Source organism: Silurus aristotelis (assembly GCF_946808225.1).
Source record: "Silurus aristotelis genome assembly, chromosome: 7".
Lineage (NCBI taxonomy): Eukaryota > Metazoa > Chordata > Actinopteri > Siluriformes > Siluridae > Silurus > Silurus aristotelis.
In genome coordinates this window covers 4,935,303-4,953,611 of record NC_139580.1, presented here as the reverse complement: position 1 = coordinate 4,953,611, position 18,309 = coordinate 4,935,303, and the positions used below count along the sequence as shown (strand labels likewise).

Genomic DNA, 18,309 nt, shown 5'->3' with positions numbered 1-18,309 from the left:
GTAAAACAGTGCGTTCTTGCCCATTTTGCTGCTTCCTATTTGGCACCGCAGTGGCTCATCTTCTAAATCACTTCTTCATTTCCACTATGAATTATTCTTACACAACTACCTTTTTCTTTTTTTTTTTTTTTGTCACAGCTTTTCAGTGTTGTTTCTAATCTAGCGAAGACAGTCCTGTTCCTCATTGCAATAAAGCTCAAAGGAGAGCTAAAAGAGATATTATTCAATCCTCAGGAGCTGCCAGGTAGAAAGAAACCACTGGGTATACATGGAAAGGTTTCAAGGCATTAGAAAGCTGGCATAATAGGCTTAGACAACCCACAGTGGGAGGAAACAGCATCAAGTCTGTCCATCTACTCAAACAGTAAACAGTAGGGATCTAGACGCATTGCCAATGATATGATACATTAAAGATACATATGAAGCAGCTACTGTTGTTAAACTCAGGAGTAGCTGCTTGGTGCAGGTGAGATTTGAACTCATGACCATAAGCCCAATGTCCTAACCACTAAGCTACTACCTGCCATTAAGTAAATATTTTTATACCATTTGGCAGACGCCCTTTTTATAGAGATTTACATTAATCTCATTCATTTTACTGAAAAGTTATGGGGCCTTGCTCCGGGGTCCAGAAGTGCCTGCTTGGTGTAGGTGGGATTTTAAACTCTAGTGCCTTAACAACTAAGCTACTTTGTGAAAGACACATTTCCCAGAGCAATGTTTGAATTCCATGAGTCCCCTATTGCCCCTATTCTGTCATCAATGCATTTTCTGACTCATGGAAATATAGAAATGGACCATTAGTACTCACAAAAGATTCGTATCACATCCTCAGCTACATAAGGGAGAGCTGGGTTATATACTTTGTTAGATATTTAATCAGAGGTTGAGCAAAACATTAATTACAACTGCGATCACGATCACATGGAATCGAACTATCAAGTGAATATCCGTTTGCATGCTTCTGACACTTGAATTAAACAGAAGTGTTGCACCAGAAATCATCCTGTTGTTGTTGTTGTTGCTCAGTATTCATTAAAGAGATCTCATCAGTGCTCGCTGGCTTTTTAAACAAGCCACAGAGCACACAGGGTCAAGACAAATAGGACTACTGACTATTCATTATTCTTGATCTGTGCAACGGCTAAAAGAGACCCGGGCGTTGTGAACTAATCCCTCGGAGAATGTTTCGGATAAATGAGGAGCTGTAGTGTACAGGAAGAACAAGATATCAAAGCAATGGCCCTTATCAAGAGCCCTTTAGCTTCTTTCACTGGGAAAAGCAAAGGTGAAAAGGAACTGACTCATACACTAGATGCATTGAAGTTTTCTTAAAAAAATTGCTTTCATGTATGTGTTTGTTTAGGTTTAGAAGTGTGAGCTAAGATATGGAACATCATGTCTTCATCAAGTACACTATATGAACTAAAGTTTGGACACTTCAGCCACTTGAGATTGGTGCATCCACTTTCACATTCAGTCCCCATTTGCTGTTATAATAACCTCCACTCTTCTGAGAAGATGTTCCATGAGATTTAAGAGTGTGCATGTAGAGTTTTGTGGAGATTCATTGAGTCACAAGGGCGTTAGTAAAGGCAGGTACTCATGTATGTAAAGTGAGGAGGCCTTTTGTGCAGACAGCATCTGGCTTGGATGGCTTTATGCACAGGGACATTTTCATGCTGGAACAGGACTGAGTCTAATAGTTCAAGTGAAGTGAAAATTTCATGCATCCAAAGCCATCCTAAACAATTTTGTCCATCTCCAAATTTGTGTCCTCAGGCATAATTTACAATACATTTATTTGGTCATGCAGTAATAGGCTTTCTCAGGTCAGTAATCAATCTTGTCAAGATTACAGCCCTGAACTAGATTCCACATCAGCAACTGGACCTCACATACTTATCACCAATGTCTGTGTCTTGTTTCCCTTAACTGATCTCGATATTTGAGTTCAGGATTGTTTGTTTCTCTCCGTCTTGCCATAATCATTCATATTCACTGCTATGTTTTGCAAATTAGTTTCTTTTGTCTGTACATTTTTCACATTTGTGCTGTTAAAAATTGTCCACACTTTCATCCACTTTCTGCTTTTTACACGACAGAACCCAGAACCTAAATAATGTGACTTATTAGGTAAAACAGGAAACAGGTGTGGGTAATAATTACTGCATGTGACTTGGAACAGATGATTGGAAACATAGTCAAGGGCCAAAATCCTGACACTGTTCCAAAAATGATGGTGCTTTATTAGGAATTTCTGCCTGCCTGATTATTCATTCATGTAATTATCCAGTCAATTCAATATGTTCAATTTGCAAATAAGAAAAATAAAGGTGAAGAGCATAATTTGATGTTTGGATTAAACATCAGAATGGGCAAAATGTGATTTCAGTGTTTATGTCCATCATTTTAACCATGACATTGTTGTTGGTGCCAGAGTAGTTGGGGTCAGTATTTTAGAAATCACAGATCACCTGAGAATTTTACTGGAATTTAGACAGAATTGGGCAGAAACCACAAAAACACTCAGTGAGCATCAAATGCCTTGTTGATGAGAGATTCCAGAATGGCTAAACTGGTAAAAAATGAAAAAAAGCTTTTATAAATACACACACTTTGGAACTGTGTTGAGAGAAAAAAATAAAAATAAAAAAAGTGGATTTACAGTAGAGGTATTTCTGAATCAGTTTTACTTAAGTGCTTATAATGTGGTAGTTTGGTGTTGAAGATGATTGACTGGGTTTGCAAGGTTGTGAAATCAAATCCCAACACCACCTAAGAACCACTGCTGGCTCCTTGATCAAGCCCTTAGTCAGTGTTGTAAAGTATTTTGAGCCAGTGGTTTAACATTTAAGTACTTCGTTATTGACCCTAAGTGATTTTTCAACAATTGTCTGGTTTTACTGAGTATCAAATATATAAGCGAGTATTACTCTCTACTAAGCTAAGGTCCCCTGGTGGTCTAGTGGTTAAGATGCAGCACTCTCACCGCTGCGACCCGGGTTCGATCCCCTGTCAGGGAACCATCCCCAACTACTCTTAGTGCCGGTCCCAAGCCCGGATAAATTAGGGAGGGTTGTGTTAGGAAGGGCATCCAGCGTAAAACATGTGCCAAATCAAACGTGCGGAGGATCCGCTGTGGCGACCCCTAACGGGAGAAGCCGAAAGAAAGTTTACTCTCTACTAAGCTACATTTATATTTCAATAAATGTACTTTTTACTCCAATATATTTTAATGGACAACACTCGTTACCAATTACATTTTGCAATCAGTCAATCAGCTGAATAGTTGATTTTACTTTATCAAATTTTATTAGTTTGTTGAATACTAATGGTTCTTCTACTTTGTAACTTGATACAAGCCTCACTTAAGAATTTCATCGTACAAACTGTCACTGCCATCTGTACATATGACAAATAAAACTTGAAAGTCATAATTTTGTTTGTTAATTGAAGATCCCTTTTTGAAAGATTGCTTTACTACTTTGTCTAATTTTGTTTGATCTTTGTTTTATTCTGGCATGTTGAAGAGGCTGTTGTATTGTTGGTTAATGCAGTGTTGTGTTGTACAATTCGATTTGTATTTAAGGAGATAAAACCTCACAAATCAACTGTTTTTGTCTTGCAACTTGGTGTTGAGGACTAATGCATCTTTGAGCCTACATTTACAGTAAGTAATGCTTAAATCACTTACTCAAGACTCAAGTCATATTGGAATTGGTAACTTTGCAAGTATAATTAAATAAGTTTTGCGGTAAGGCATCTATACTTATACTTGAGCATGATTTTCAGGTCCCTTTTAGGAACTCAAGCTGCGTCGAAATGCTTTGGGGCATTCCCAGAGTTTCGACGCACCGTCTCGTCCCCTTAGGATACTCTGGATACAAATGACTGTTAAATGCCAAACATGTATAGATTTTTGGACTGGAAAAAAAGGACATTCTGGTCATTATTTGCTGGGCCAACTTACCTCCTTAATTCACCGGCTCTTTTGTTGGAATAGAAACAAAAATCCACACCTGCCCCTTGTATATAAGCTTAGACTCCTTAGCATTACAGCATATTTTGAGTCTTTTGTTTGGACCTACATTCTGTGTTCTAATATCCTATATCACTTATTATTGAGCAGAACATAATTTTTAAATCTCAGTAAAAATCCGGATATATATTTACCACAGTGATCTTATCAGAAAATAAACAGGAATGTTTGATTTAGTTCCTGACACATCACTCTTTATCTCCAGTAAAACTCTATTCCATTCTGTCATGTCCAGCTGCTAGACGCTTAGCCTGCCAAGAGCTGAAATTTGGCTAATGGCTTCATTAGGAGCAGGTGTTGGCTACCTGTCTGCCCACTGGAGAAATCAGAAAGGTCACTTTCCTCCCAGTGACCTTTAGCCGAGAGCTCAGGGCTTCTCTGTTTACTCTGATTAAACTCTAAGACTCCATGAATGCGCCCTGATGTGAGTTGCTGAGGGGGACACCTTCATCTCTTAGCTTTCCTAAAGGCTCATGGATCAATCATCTCAGTTTACTGACCTTATGTGACCCCCAGACCATACGAGCCAAGAGAAATCAAGAAAGGCCTTGCATAATGTCCACTCACAGAGTCACATTCAAGCAAAGACTGACCTAGCAAGACAAAAGATGAAGTAAAAGTACATCTGTACAACATATGAGTTTACCTGTATTTAGTCTTCTACATGATAATATTAGAATATCTTCACAGGTATTCAGTCTTATTGGAAAGGTTTGTGGATCACACTGGTGGACTCTTTGGTGTGGCCTTACAATAAATCTTTATTTCTTATTTGCATTAGTGAATGCATTAATGGTGGTAACTTTAATTTATTTCAGTTGAAATCAGTTGATTCCATACAGAAATATGTTCCATGTAGATCATTGTTTATTCGCCCAGTTAGTTTTATACACGAATGACAATTACCTGCATGTGATTGTTACGTTCCCCTTTTAATGTTTAAGGTAAATCTAACTATCTGCCTGTCCTGTCCAAAAATACAGCAGGTGGTACTCGCCCTTAACCCTAGTGTGTGTATACCGAGAATTACTACTTGAGGTTATGTAATGACGCACCCAAATTACCTGTGCACAGAAGTATTTCTGGACTTCTCTCTTTCCCTATTTCTTGTTTCTAGGACTTTAATCCTTGACACTCCGCCTCTTTGGTGACATCCACATTTGTGATTGGTGCTGCAGTTTTCCATAATGCCCCATGAACGAAAGCGCCACCTGGTAATATGGAGAGCCAAGACGAAAAAATGTGGCGGGCTAAAATTTTTTAAAAGACTATATGTGCTAGTGTGGACTGTAACAGTAATGTTTTACAAATGTACAAAGCCATTAAAAAAGTACTTATTGACTAGTTTTATGTTGAATGGTTTCTAATTACTTTTTTATATATATATTTTAACAATTACTGAATTTGAAAACAACGTCATCTTCATGTGTACAATGTTTATGCAAGGTCATCATCATTTATTACATATAAACCCTTTTCTAAGTCCAACATTCTCTTTATAGCATGGCTACACCCCCATTATTCTACTATGGAACTAGTAAGACTTATAAGCAGTTTGTTTAAATCATTAATAAACTTCATTTAGAATCAGTACTGCTCTCCTTCAGAGGCGTATTCTTTCAATAGCTCCAACCAGCCACATGCTCCATCACAGTCATCGAAGCAGCCATGTGATTCACTTAAACTGAATTTAAATAAACAGAAAAAATGAGAATTGAAAGTGAATGAGAATGGTTCATTAAAAAAAAATACATTTATTTGCAAGCTCACCAGATGAATTTCCAACCCTGCAATTGACCTGTCCTCAGACTGCATCCAAACACGTTTTCAATACGATTTGTCTGGTGTTTTGCAAAAATATAAAGTGGTCCCGCTCTGCTTCTCACTTGTCTAGCTGTTCATAAATAACTGCAATTTTCTGTCACCTCTGAGAAATAAGCAAAAAAAAAAAAAACTTTAATTGGTTTTCTATCGGGAAATGAAAATGGTTTCTGTATATTGTGTGTATGTCTGTGAATGCATTTCATGCACACTACATATTCCAGGTAAATTCATGTCATTTGGCAGACCCTCCTATCCAGAGCGACTTACAACTGAGCAGTTGAGGGTTAAGGGCCTTGATTAGGGGGCCCAGCATTTGCAGCTTGGTAGTGCTGGGATTTGAACTTGTGATCTTCTGAGCCAAAGTCCAATGCCACTGAATGCAACTCCCATATAAAAAGAGTCAAAAGCAGGCTAACAGCATAAGTAGTCTGGGGACGGTTTTGAAGATTCTGCAGCAAAATCCCCTCCCTTCATCGCTTTCTAAATTGCCAGACCCTTCTAATTGATTTTCTAATTGAAAATAACATTTTACAAAGGTTAAAATTCAAAGTTCAGAGGTTGCTTTATTGGCATCAGTGTTGTCACAATGTTGCCAAAGCAGGCAAACTATAGAGATTGAAAAGATTAGACAGTAGAGAGATGGGGGAAAATAAAATAAATGTTGAATAAACATTAAATACATTAACAGATTAAAAAAACTATACTGTGGAATAGCAATGCTGTTTGCACTTAATACCATTTATGTTATCATTTGCATTACCCTGGTTTAGCTCATTGTCTTCCCTCTTTTCACAGTACTGTCTAATTATTATGTAATCTCCTTATAGTCACCTGATAGTTATTTCTTACCTCATGTCCCTGTACAATGCACCTCTATTTTGAGACAGATGACTTTTCCAGCCATATGTGGTTCTTCTCCAGACCATTACCACACACTTGTAGACACCCAATTGTATAGTAAGTCTTCTTCGAGACCCAAATCTGTTCTAACATGATAATGCCCCTGTGAACAAAGTGAGCTCCATGAAAATGTGCTTAAACCCTATTGAACAACTTTTGGGTGAATGTAAACACTGACTGCACCTCAGGTCACCACACCTCACCTCACCTCACCTCACCTCACCTCACCTCACCTTACCTTACTTTACCTTACCTCCATCAGTACCTGACTTTTCTAACCCCATTGTGACTAAATAAATCTCCACAAATCTCCATAAAATCTAGTGGAAATCTCTTTCTAAAAGATTGGAGCTTATTAGAACAGTACATGGGATTAAATGTCGGGTTAAATGCTAACTGCATTTTATTAACAGATTAGATTGGATTAAACTTTAGGTGAATTCTTCTGTATTGTGAGTGTTTGTTATATGTTGAAGCATGAAGATGAACATGTTCAGTGGCAACAAAATAGAAGTTTTAGAAGGATCAGTCTGACTTTACAGTGATAATCCTTTTTTTCTTTTTTTATTTATAGGTTTTGGTTTATTTTCCTTTTTTTAATTTTGAAAAATGTAATGATATTTGCCATGATTCACGGGGGGTGCTCCAAGTTCTTCAAACACTAACTATTACACCCAAAGATTTTTGTCTACATTAATTCACTCTGATTGAAGATCCCATATAAACAGATTTTATAGAGCCTTTACAGACTTTATATATCATATCCTGTAAAGACACTATAATGCTGATCCTATATTATCTGATCCAAAAGTGAGGAGTGAGGTTTAATGCCAATGTTGTGATAAAAAACCCAAAGAACCTCATTATAGAATGTTATATATATATATATATATATATATATATATATATATATATATATATATATATATATATAAGTCACCTGGTGCATTCAGCATTTTTTATTTTTTTTTTATTTTTTATTTTACTGATTGTTTTGCTAATGACTTTCAAATGATTTCCCTCTCAGCAGAACGTCCTCTGAGCATGATTAAACCACAACAAGAAGAAGAGTTGGCGACCCCAGTAAAGTTGCTCACTGTACGTATTTGTCAAACAACCGAAAGCAATAATTCTTGTCTTGTTGAAAATAACACAAAATGCGCACTAATTATTTGTATAATAGATAATATATCACGTATTATTTTTATTCATATGTATTTGAATGTTATCAGTAATTGAATTTATTTAGGGGTGGCTGTGAGGGTCACAGCAACGAGGCAAAACTAGATTAAAAATGAGTAGATAAGGACAACCTGAACTCAAGACATTCATAAAAGACATGACACGTTTTTGTTTCAAAATATATAATATATTAGGCAATGTGTTGCAGTGCCAGGAGTTATGAGGTAATAAGGTGAAGGAGAAATTGGGCAGGTTCAACACAAGTCGCAAAGCTGCATTTTGGATTAGAGGACGAATAGCGTTTAGAAGTAGACCTACCAGCAGAGAGTTGCAGTAGTCCAGTTTCAAAATGACTGGAGACTGAACAAGCACCTGGGCAGCCTGTGTCTACAGAAATGGTCGAATTCTTCTGATGTTGTAAAGAAGAAACCAACAAGAACAAATCACATTAGCAACATGTGTAAAAAAGGACAGTTGATTGGCCAGCGTTACCCCGTCGTAACCCCTGACAGTTGGTTAAAAACAGTGTATTCCAGAGTTTTAGAAAGAAAGGAGTGAAGTGATACAGGTCTGTAGTTTTCATGTTTGATGGAACCAGAGCAGGTTTCTTCAAAATGGGAATAACCCTCGCTCTCATGAAGTTAGTTGCCACATGGCCAGATGCTAAGGAATCGTTGATGATTGTCTGGTGATGAACAGCAGGGAGTCTTTTGAGATGGTTGGAGCCTAGTTGTAGGGTTAACTTTTCTCATTATCTGAATACCTAAATCAGGTGGAACAGTTATGTGACATGGAACAAGAGGTGTAGGTCCTGATGAGAAACATTGTTCATGTGCTAATTCTATCATAACCAAGAAATAACGGTTTTATCATCATAGCTTTTAACCCACATTATTAAATTTCAGCTGAATATTAAAATGCTCAATTGACAACCTCAATATATTAACATGACACCCATCTAACCTCAAAATGATTTTTGACTGTATTCCAATCTTTAACATAAGCTGTATGTTATTCCATTTTTCCATTTTTACTAATTAAAGAGCACCTGAGTTACGTATAAAAATTCACAGAAAGATTACAGTAATGAAGGGCAAATCTTTTTCTCTACATTTCGGTCCATGCAAAATGAACTTAAAATATTCAATAAATACATAAAAAAAAAGTTTTCCGAAGTGGACACATTTGAAAACCCTTTTTTTTTTTCGTGTTGTGGTGTGAACTAAGAGTGTGAAAAGCAATGACTTGTTTTAGGTCATGTGACCCATTCAAACAACTTTATAGTCGCACCAATGACTCCAAATTTTTATCCTTCTGGTTTTCATAACCTTTTAACACATACACACTAAAGCGTTGTGAGCATTTTTCTAACTTTTGAAAATAATTGGAAAACAATTTAAAACGCCAGTGTAAAAAAAAAAAAAAGTGTTTTTATACAAAAACACACCAGTTTTACCTACACTATCGGGACAAACATATCGGGACACATGATTTTCCCAGCCATATTTGATACTTCTCTCAAACTGTTGCCACAAAATTGAAGGCACAAAATTGTATAGGATGTATCATTTACGTGGGTTGGATTGGGAAGTCTTCGGCAAGAGAGCTCTGAGCTCAACCCTGTGGAACACCATGGTGTGAATGTGAACGCTGACTGCACCCCTAGGCTTTCTCACCTCCATCAGTACCTGACTATACTAACACCATTGTGGCTGCATGAACCTCCACAGGTCTCCAGAAAATCTAATGGAGGTTATTATAACATATACCATAACAATAATACAATAACTAAATGTGGAATGAGATGCTTAATAAATAACTTATGGTCAGGTGTCGAATTATTATTATATATTTTTTACGATTAATGTTTTTATGTTCATCTTCAGATCTTAATCTATTGAGATTAGATTAGGATTATGAACATTTCTGATATGAGTGAATATACAAATAGCTGCCTATTAAAGAGTAAGGCAAATTCATTTTATTTACAAACGCAATTTCAATGATGTGAGTGCAATGATTTGTTTTTAATGTCATTAAAAACAGAATGCAATGATTTTCAAATGTCAGCAATCCATATTCTATTCACAATAAAAACAAATATATAAAAAAATTTCGTATTCGAATCTTGTTTTTTTTTTTTTTTTTTTTACATTTCACAATGTCCCAACCTTTTCGGAATTTTTGTAATAAATAAAACAGAGAATTAAAAAAACCTGATCGATTTTTTAACAGATTGAGCTCATTCACTTTGGAAAAAAATTGAATTATATCAGATTAAATTGGATGACATTGGATTCCATTGGATTAGATTAGATCAGAGGTGATTTGCAGTTCTGATATGATAAAAAGTGAATATGAACATGGCTGCTTATTTTTCATGCAGTGCTAATTAACAAATCAAGATTGTATTTACGTTGGCCTCCTCTTATAATTATTTTTTTTTTGACTAGTTGTATAGACAGTATTTTCGTTTATTATTCAAATTGATCTCTCGTTCAGATTATTCATGGATCACTAGTATTTAACATAAACATAGTCATTGTGGTGTCACCAATAAGTGGGCTCATTGGTCATCACCCAGCAAAATATCCTCAAAGAGATTTTACCAATTTTTCGTCATCTCCCTAGGATCTGATTCAGTAGACCGGCCCAGACTAAGCAGTCACAGTAGATTTCAGAGTCATGTGTGTTTTTGAAAAATAAAAATAATAGTTTATCTTGCGAGTGGGTCCGTTTTTCTTTTCATAGTCGAATGTTAGCATTTTATACAGATTGCACTTCCAGCTGCCTGCGATTTTATCAAAAAAGTCCTCTCCGGCAGTGAAATCAAATCTGTCATGTCGTCTGAAAGCAACACCTCCCTGGGGTGCAAGCTTTAGCCCAAGTCTAAAAATATTCTCCGTGCGATACATCTCTTATGATCTATAACCTCCATCTGTTAGCTTGGCTTTCAGTCATGCGCAGGTATTTTGCTTCATGTTGAACGCAGTCGAATTCACACAGAGATGAAGGCAGCAGCTGAAAGAGTAAAAGCAGTTGATTTTCCGTCAGTTTTGAGTCTTTTCTTAGATACTTGCCCGAAATAAATGACATTGGTATTGAATGCTAGGGAAAATATTGAAACACCTTGGTTTCTTATGAAACCACAAAGATGCCTGTATAGAGTTACGGTTAAAGCAGTAAGTTATGAAATGGATTTTCAAATTTTCGTTTGCTTGAAAAGTCGCCGATTCCCTGCAGTCCGTGTGCGCATACTGCATAGTCGCACTTTCATTCAGGTCTGAGGAGCTGCCTAAGAAATCACAGTGGTGTTTATAGTCAAGAATTTGCTTTTCTTTTCAGGATACAACACTGCATTAGTACACAAGTACACAATGTATTGTATTTTTTCTTCATATAATCATATACAGTTGCCAGTGGTGGAAAAAGTACACAAACTATGAGCTCGAGTTAGAGATACACTTTTCTGATACTCTCAGCACAACAATCCATTAATTAAATCATATTAATGAGTAAAACAATAATTGATATCTATTCAGAATATCATGAGCCCAAAACCTTCTTGTGAATGGGAAAATCAGGTACTGATGTTGGTGAGGTGAGGAGGCCTGAGATGAAGTCAACGTTCAGGGTTGAGGTCAGTGCTCTATAGAGGGCCTCTCATGATCTTCCATTCTAACTCATGAAAACCATATTTTAACAGAGCAGGTTTTGTGCATAGGGCATGGTCATGCTGGAGCAGGTTAGGGTCTCCTAGTTCAAGTGAAAACAAGAATGTATGCTCCTACATTCAAACACATCCTATACACTTGTGAGCCCCAGAACTCTGGAGTAACAATTTACATTATGACATTTGCCCTTATCCAGAAGTACTTTTTGTTAGACTATACAACTGAGCAGTTGAGGGTTAAGAGCCTTGCTCAAAGGGCCCAGCAGTGACACTGTGGTGGGACTGGGATTTAAACTCATGACCTTTAGATCAGAAGTCAAATATCTTAACCACTGAGCTACCACTTCCACTTTTCATTGAAAAAAGCCAGGTGTATCAATACATTTGCAGCATTAGGCAGACATTCTTATTTAGAGTGACTTAGAATGATCTCATCTTTTCAGATTTTATATTTGAGGGTTAAGGGCCTTGCTCAGGGGCCCAGCACTGACAGTTTGTTCATACTGTGATTTAAACTTGCCAAAGTTCAGCTCCTTAACCTTTGAGCTACCACTTCCCTTACTACATTACATGTACAAAGAAGTGAGTGACTCAATACATGCTAAGGTTGTAGAATTCAAATTTTACATCGACATACATCGCAGGCTAACAGATAAATATTGTTTCATCGTTTCTATGGTTTCACTCAATCCTGATCTCAAACTTCTGTTTGTGCATCTGGATTTCTATGCATTTCCTTTTTTGGGTTCTTTGCAGTGCTCGATATATATATGAATTACACAACAAACCCCCCCCCCCCCCCCCCCCCCCCCACACACACACACACCACCACCACCCCCCCGACTTGACTCAAATCTAGCACTGGTTCTCTGGTTTTCTCCCACCTCACAAAACATTTAAAATAGATTTACAACTTGATTATTGGTCCTATATGTAAATGTTTGTTTGGAGTGTGTCTTCCAATTCAGCTATCTGTCAGGATCTAATGAGCATGCGGCGTGCACTTTCGGTTCAGCGGCGCGCACTTCTGGGTTGGCGGCCATCTTGCTGTTTTTCCCGCGCCTCCTGGTATTTAAGGAGACCCGAGACTTTAGCTTGGCATCAGATTATCTCACCGGCTTCCTATAGTCCCTGGGATTATTCTTGCCACCCTGCCTGCTCTGGATCCTGTTCCAGTACCTGAACCCTGTTCTGCTCTGCTCTGGTTTTGAACTCTGGACTGTTTTTGCTTTGTGTTTCTGCCCTGCCTATATTGTTCTGTTTGCTGACTTTTGGATTGTATGGAGTTTGTTTTCGGTTTTGTTTTTGTCTTTTCTGCATCGCCCTGTTTGCCTCTGTTTTTGACCCTCCATTTTGATCCTGCATTTGGGTCCTCATTCACCTAGTCACCCACACACACTAACAGAATAATCTGGCCGTGTACCCTGTCACATTCGCTCACTGACACTGTGATATTATCCAGGGTGGTTTCTAAGTGCACTTTCAAGATCTACCACAATCCAATGCAATAAAGCAGCAAATAACATTCCTAAAAGATCCTTGATTTCCTCCTACATTTAAAGCATTTGGCAGATGCCAAATCTGCCAAATGCTTTCTGCCAAATGCTTACACTTCTCCAAAGCGACTTAGAGTAATCTCATTTACACAATTTGAACAGTTGAGAGCCTTACCCAAGGGCCCAGCAGTGGCAGCTAGGGGGTGCTGGGATATAAACTTTCGACTTTCTGGTCATAAGTCCCACACTTTAACCACTGAGCTACCATTATAGGTTACATTACATTACGTTACTTTATTAGAACTTGATTAATCCCAGATTTTTATTTTTATTTATTTTTGCCAGAGACTGATCTAAAATACAATTAAACATAAATGTAGATGAAATATAATAAAATCATAAATTCAATGAAATTTATTAAAAAATTCAGCAGATGCTAGGGAACTAAGAACATACTGAACATGATGTGACATTGCATATGGTATGGAACTGCACATAGTATGATGGTATAGTATTGCACATGGTATTCTATTAATGTACATTGTAATTCTGAAATTTTGACAGTGCATATAGTGGCACAGACTAAAAGGGGAAGAGTTATAGAGTTTGATATCCATTGGTAGGAAAGACCTTCTGTGGTGTTCTTTGGTTGTATTTGACCAGTTGTATGGTCTCAGTCTCCATCTGAATGTTCACCCGTAGAACTCCAGTGTCACATGCAGGTGTTGTTGTCAAGGATACCGAGAGGTCTCCCCATCATTCTCTTCTCAGATACTTCAAACAAAGACTCCAGCGCCACCCCTTGTATTACATACAAGGAAATGCAATTTGAGGTGTTTTTACAAAGAAGCCTTTATTTTATTTTTTATTTTTTTTTAAGATATTTAGTTTTCTTTCAGTGGACAAGAGAAAGTATTCAGTACCACATCAAACTAACCCACTTGGTTGCTATCTATAGTTTCTTTGGGAGGCCAGAGTTTGGGGTTAAACTGCTCCATGGGCACGGTTTGCCTTTACAACATAGCAATAAATGAATCCCCAGTACAGATTTGAAACAAAGTGTCCTCAATGGTCTGAGTTTATTTGGAGCGTTCATATCTGGTCCAGATCGACAGGGTGAACGAGTCGAATTGGCCGAAACAAACCAAGTGTAAAAAACACTAAATAAGAGCAATTGTGGAACTGTAAAAGTCGAGAGAACTGGATGAGACCCTAGTTCATTTTTCTCCTTTATTTTCGGACACATTCTGACAGCTCTGCGTTTGTCACCTTTATTTCACGGTAAAACAATGCAATAACTCTCTGGCGCTTTGTATTGCCGTTTTTGTTCCAGACGCAAGAAGCAAAGTACAAAGGAACACAACGGAATGTTTAACACGGTGTTGCTCGGCTCGTACACTCCAAAAATTCCTCATCTAGTCAAAATTATTAATAATTTCTAGCCAAAAAATTATTTTTTTATCTTATTTTAAGAATAAAACACTATGCAATAGCAGATTGTGTATTGTTTTAATATATTTTCTCTAACTTACTTAGTAACACTTAAAGTGAATTATTTTACCTGCAAATTGACATTAATCACCATTAGAGACATTAACCATCATTTGAGACTTTGCACCCTTTAAAGCTTTATTTTAGGTGTAATAACTCGTTTTAATGTTGCCCAGTAAAAGGTACTCAATAATGACACTTGTTCGTTAGTATTATTTATCCCAAATGCTTGTTTTATGTCGTCAGCACATTTATTAACAATCTAATAACAAATTATAAGACCTGTATGGTATGGTGATTATTTTTCGAAACTTTGTCCTTTATAGGAAGTTCTTACAGCTTTTACAAAGTCGTTCTGTAGTTTGAGTTCCGTTTCTCATGTTGAATATTCATATGAATATAAATACATTCATTAATGTTTTATGTTAAGTATTAAAGTTTAGTATTTTCAGAAGCAGAAGGTAACGATTTTGCCTTGTTTTTTCATCGTAACTACTGTGTACAGTTTTTATTCGAATAGATAATCTTTTCACCCAAATTAAGCAAACTTTAAGAAAAATTATTATCAATCTCGTTTTAAGTCAATAGACTAAATGGACTGCTTAAAATAAGTATTTTAATGCTTATTTTTAAGAAATTTTGTTCTTTTCTAAAGCCTTAATATGTTATCATATTTCAAAAATTGTTACCAAGTGTAATAATCTCACAGCACTGGCAGATCATTTCACTTGTATCCAATCTCTATATACCGTAATTTCCGGACTATTAAGCGCACCCAAATATAAGCCGCACCCACTGAATTTCACAAAGATTTTTATTTTGAACATAAATAGGCCGCACCTGTCTATAAGCCGCAGGTCTACACTGAAACTAATAAACTTTACACAGGCTTTAACGAAAGACAGTGTCTGTTACACAGTGTAACGGGTGAAATATGTTGCGCTTCCTTTAGGAGCATAGCGGTATTTTGGGAATAGCCTGCCACTGCATTCTTCCGCTATTACTGCATGTGTGCAAGACCGAGGAATATGTCCTTATTATTATTCTGATGCTCATTTCTAAGTTTCTTTGACTAACCCGTAACGCTGTTGCCAAGAAAAATAAAAAAGCACGAGTTTTGGAAACCTGTCTGTGCTTATATGATTTCTGTTGCAACTGGAGTTAGTGAGCTCTCCCTTCACCCAGACTCAACGCGCTACAACGGCTTGTATCTAAACAGTAGCCTACCAAGTAAGTCGTTGTTCACTGTCTTCCTCCTTCCTTTAACAACTATTTCTCTCGAGAGTTTATTTTTTGGCATCGTTGTGCGTTAAAAAAAACCTTTTTTTCTCCCGATGCCGTGCAGCTCAGAACACAGGTGAGGTGAGTTTTTTTATTGGTCTAATGTAACGGGGTTCAGTTTTTTGGCTTGAAGTTTGTAAAACCGGGAAAAACCCAGGAAAATTCATAAATAGTTATAGTCCGAAAAATACGGTACATAAATCATGCATTAATTAAAAAACATGTAAACGCTTATTTATTTTGCGGTAATTTTTTTAACACGGTTCTACAGCTCTGCGTATGTCATGTTCGACACTTTTATTTGACGCTTTGTATTGCCGTTTTTTTCCAGAAGCAAAAAGCTAAAAACCCGGAAGTCTATCACATTGTTGCTGGCTCATACATGAATGCACAATCCACAAACACACACACAAATACTTCGGTATAAAGAAAAGCAGCCCAGCAACAACCGCCGCGAATCCCACACGGCGCTCCGTGATGAGTCATTGTGCTTCTTAATTATCCACCTGTGGAGCAACACCGAACCGAGATCATCTATAATGCAGCCTCTATTTTCATCCGCTGCTCTCTTTGTCCTTCTGATAGCTTTTGCCACTGCGCTTCCTCCATAAACACATTGCTGATTCCGAGAGGCCCGGACGCTTTTAATTACGGGTTATTAACGCCATCAGGGCCGAGGCTCTGAAATGTGGGAGATGTGAATCGCTTCTGCTTAGAGAGAGTGGTAGTTTCTCTTTCATTGCTTTGTAACATAAATGCACTGGGATTCACTTTTTATTTCAAACATTACCATTCACTCCCGACCAAGTGGAAGCTTCTCATTTTCCTGCTGCTTTCATTTCAAAATGATTTGAGTATGGCTGAAGGAAGCCACAAAACTGTTCTAGAACAATGCAAACTATGACAGGATATCCATGCTGTGAATGATTCCTACATGTGTATAGGAAACAGCTAAAATTTCGACCAAACCTGTAAGTTCGTTGTAAAGAGTTTACATGTATAAATACCTTACTGCAAAATGTACTCAATTTCAAGTTACCAATTCCAATATGACTTGAGTATCTGATTTGAACAGTAATCGGGTATCTGACTCATTGCGAACGTCGGCTCAAAGACGCGCCAGTTCTCAACACCGAGACACATGTTGGTGAAAAGCCAAATGACCAGAATCTATAAAATAAAATACGAATCTATTTGTACACTTCAACACTGCATTACCCAACAATACGACCGCCTTTTTAACATGCCGGAATGAAACAAAAACCAAACAAGTCAGTAAAAAAAAGACAAGGTAGTAAAGCAATGCTTCAATAAGCGATGTTCAATTAACAAAATAAAATGACAACAAATCAAATGAAAGTAAATAATTGTAGATAAAGTACAACCAAATGTTCAAAGCTGACTGGCATTTGATGCACCTCACCTTTTCTTTTTTATGAAAGTTCAACAAAATCTGGTTCTCCAAGTATTTCTGAATTGATTTGAGCTGTTTTTGGACCGAAAATGATGCCAGCAGTGTTAAAAAGTCACTCACAGTCACTCAAGATGCAGGTAGTGGAGTGTTGAGCCTTAATGACATCTCCAGCAGAGGTGGGAAGGTTTTCAGACCACCCATGTCCTTACTTGAGCACATGACAGATAGCCATTAAGTAGTGTCAAGGCTTTTTTGTGATCTTTAGTCTTTTAAGTCTTTAGTGGCATTAGAAAATCCTCTTCCTCTGATGAGGTGGTAATCACTTGTAAGATGTGAGGTCTAGTCTAGATTTGCCTGAAAGGAGTCAAGACCTGCAGTACAATAAACATTTATTAATGTTTCTGCATAAATAACACTGCAGTGCATAATGTAATTGGTAATTCTTATTGTTTATTCAAATATGAAAAGTACGTCTATTGAACCTGAAATGTAGTTGTGTAGAGAATAAAAGTTGCTTATATCTTTGATACTCAGTAAAATTAGAAAGTGGGCAAAAAATGACCTAAGAACAGTAACAGAGTACATTTACTCAAATACTTTACACCACTGCAAACACTTAAATGCACTCCCCAGAGTTCAATAACAATAAAAAAATATGTTCAATGCCACTATTTACTCATCTAAATTTGTACTTTTCTGTGCAATAAAACTCTATTTAATTTTATTTATAAAAATTAGCAATAAAATTTCATTTTTTTATTTTTTTAATTTCTATTTTACTTAGCATTTTTTTTCACAAAAGGCAACTGGAAACTTCTGCCACCAAGACAATTTCATTTTGGAAAATTTTGGAAATGTGGAAACATACGTGGCAATAAAGCTCTTTCTGATTCTGATTCGGAAATCATTTGAATAGAGATTTTTATCACAATTTTGCAATGTTTTGAATATTCAGAGTATACAGTATGTTTACTGGTCGGCGCTATCTTGTGTTATGTGTATTGTC

The 18,309-nt window shown here is 36.9% G+C and overlaps 1 long non-coding RNA gene across 1 annotated transcript in view; it reads right to left on the bottom strand.

Annotated features, from left to right (window-relative positions):
• Nucleotides 1-18,309, bottom strand: part of LOC310729215 — a 110,357-nt gene that overhangs the window by 719 nt on the left and 91,329 nt on the right. The gene's annotated exons all lie outside the window — the stretch shown is intronic.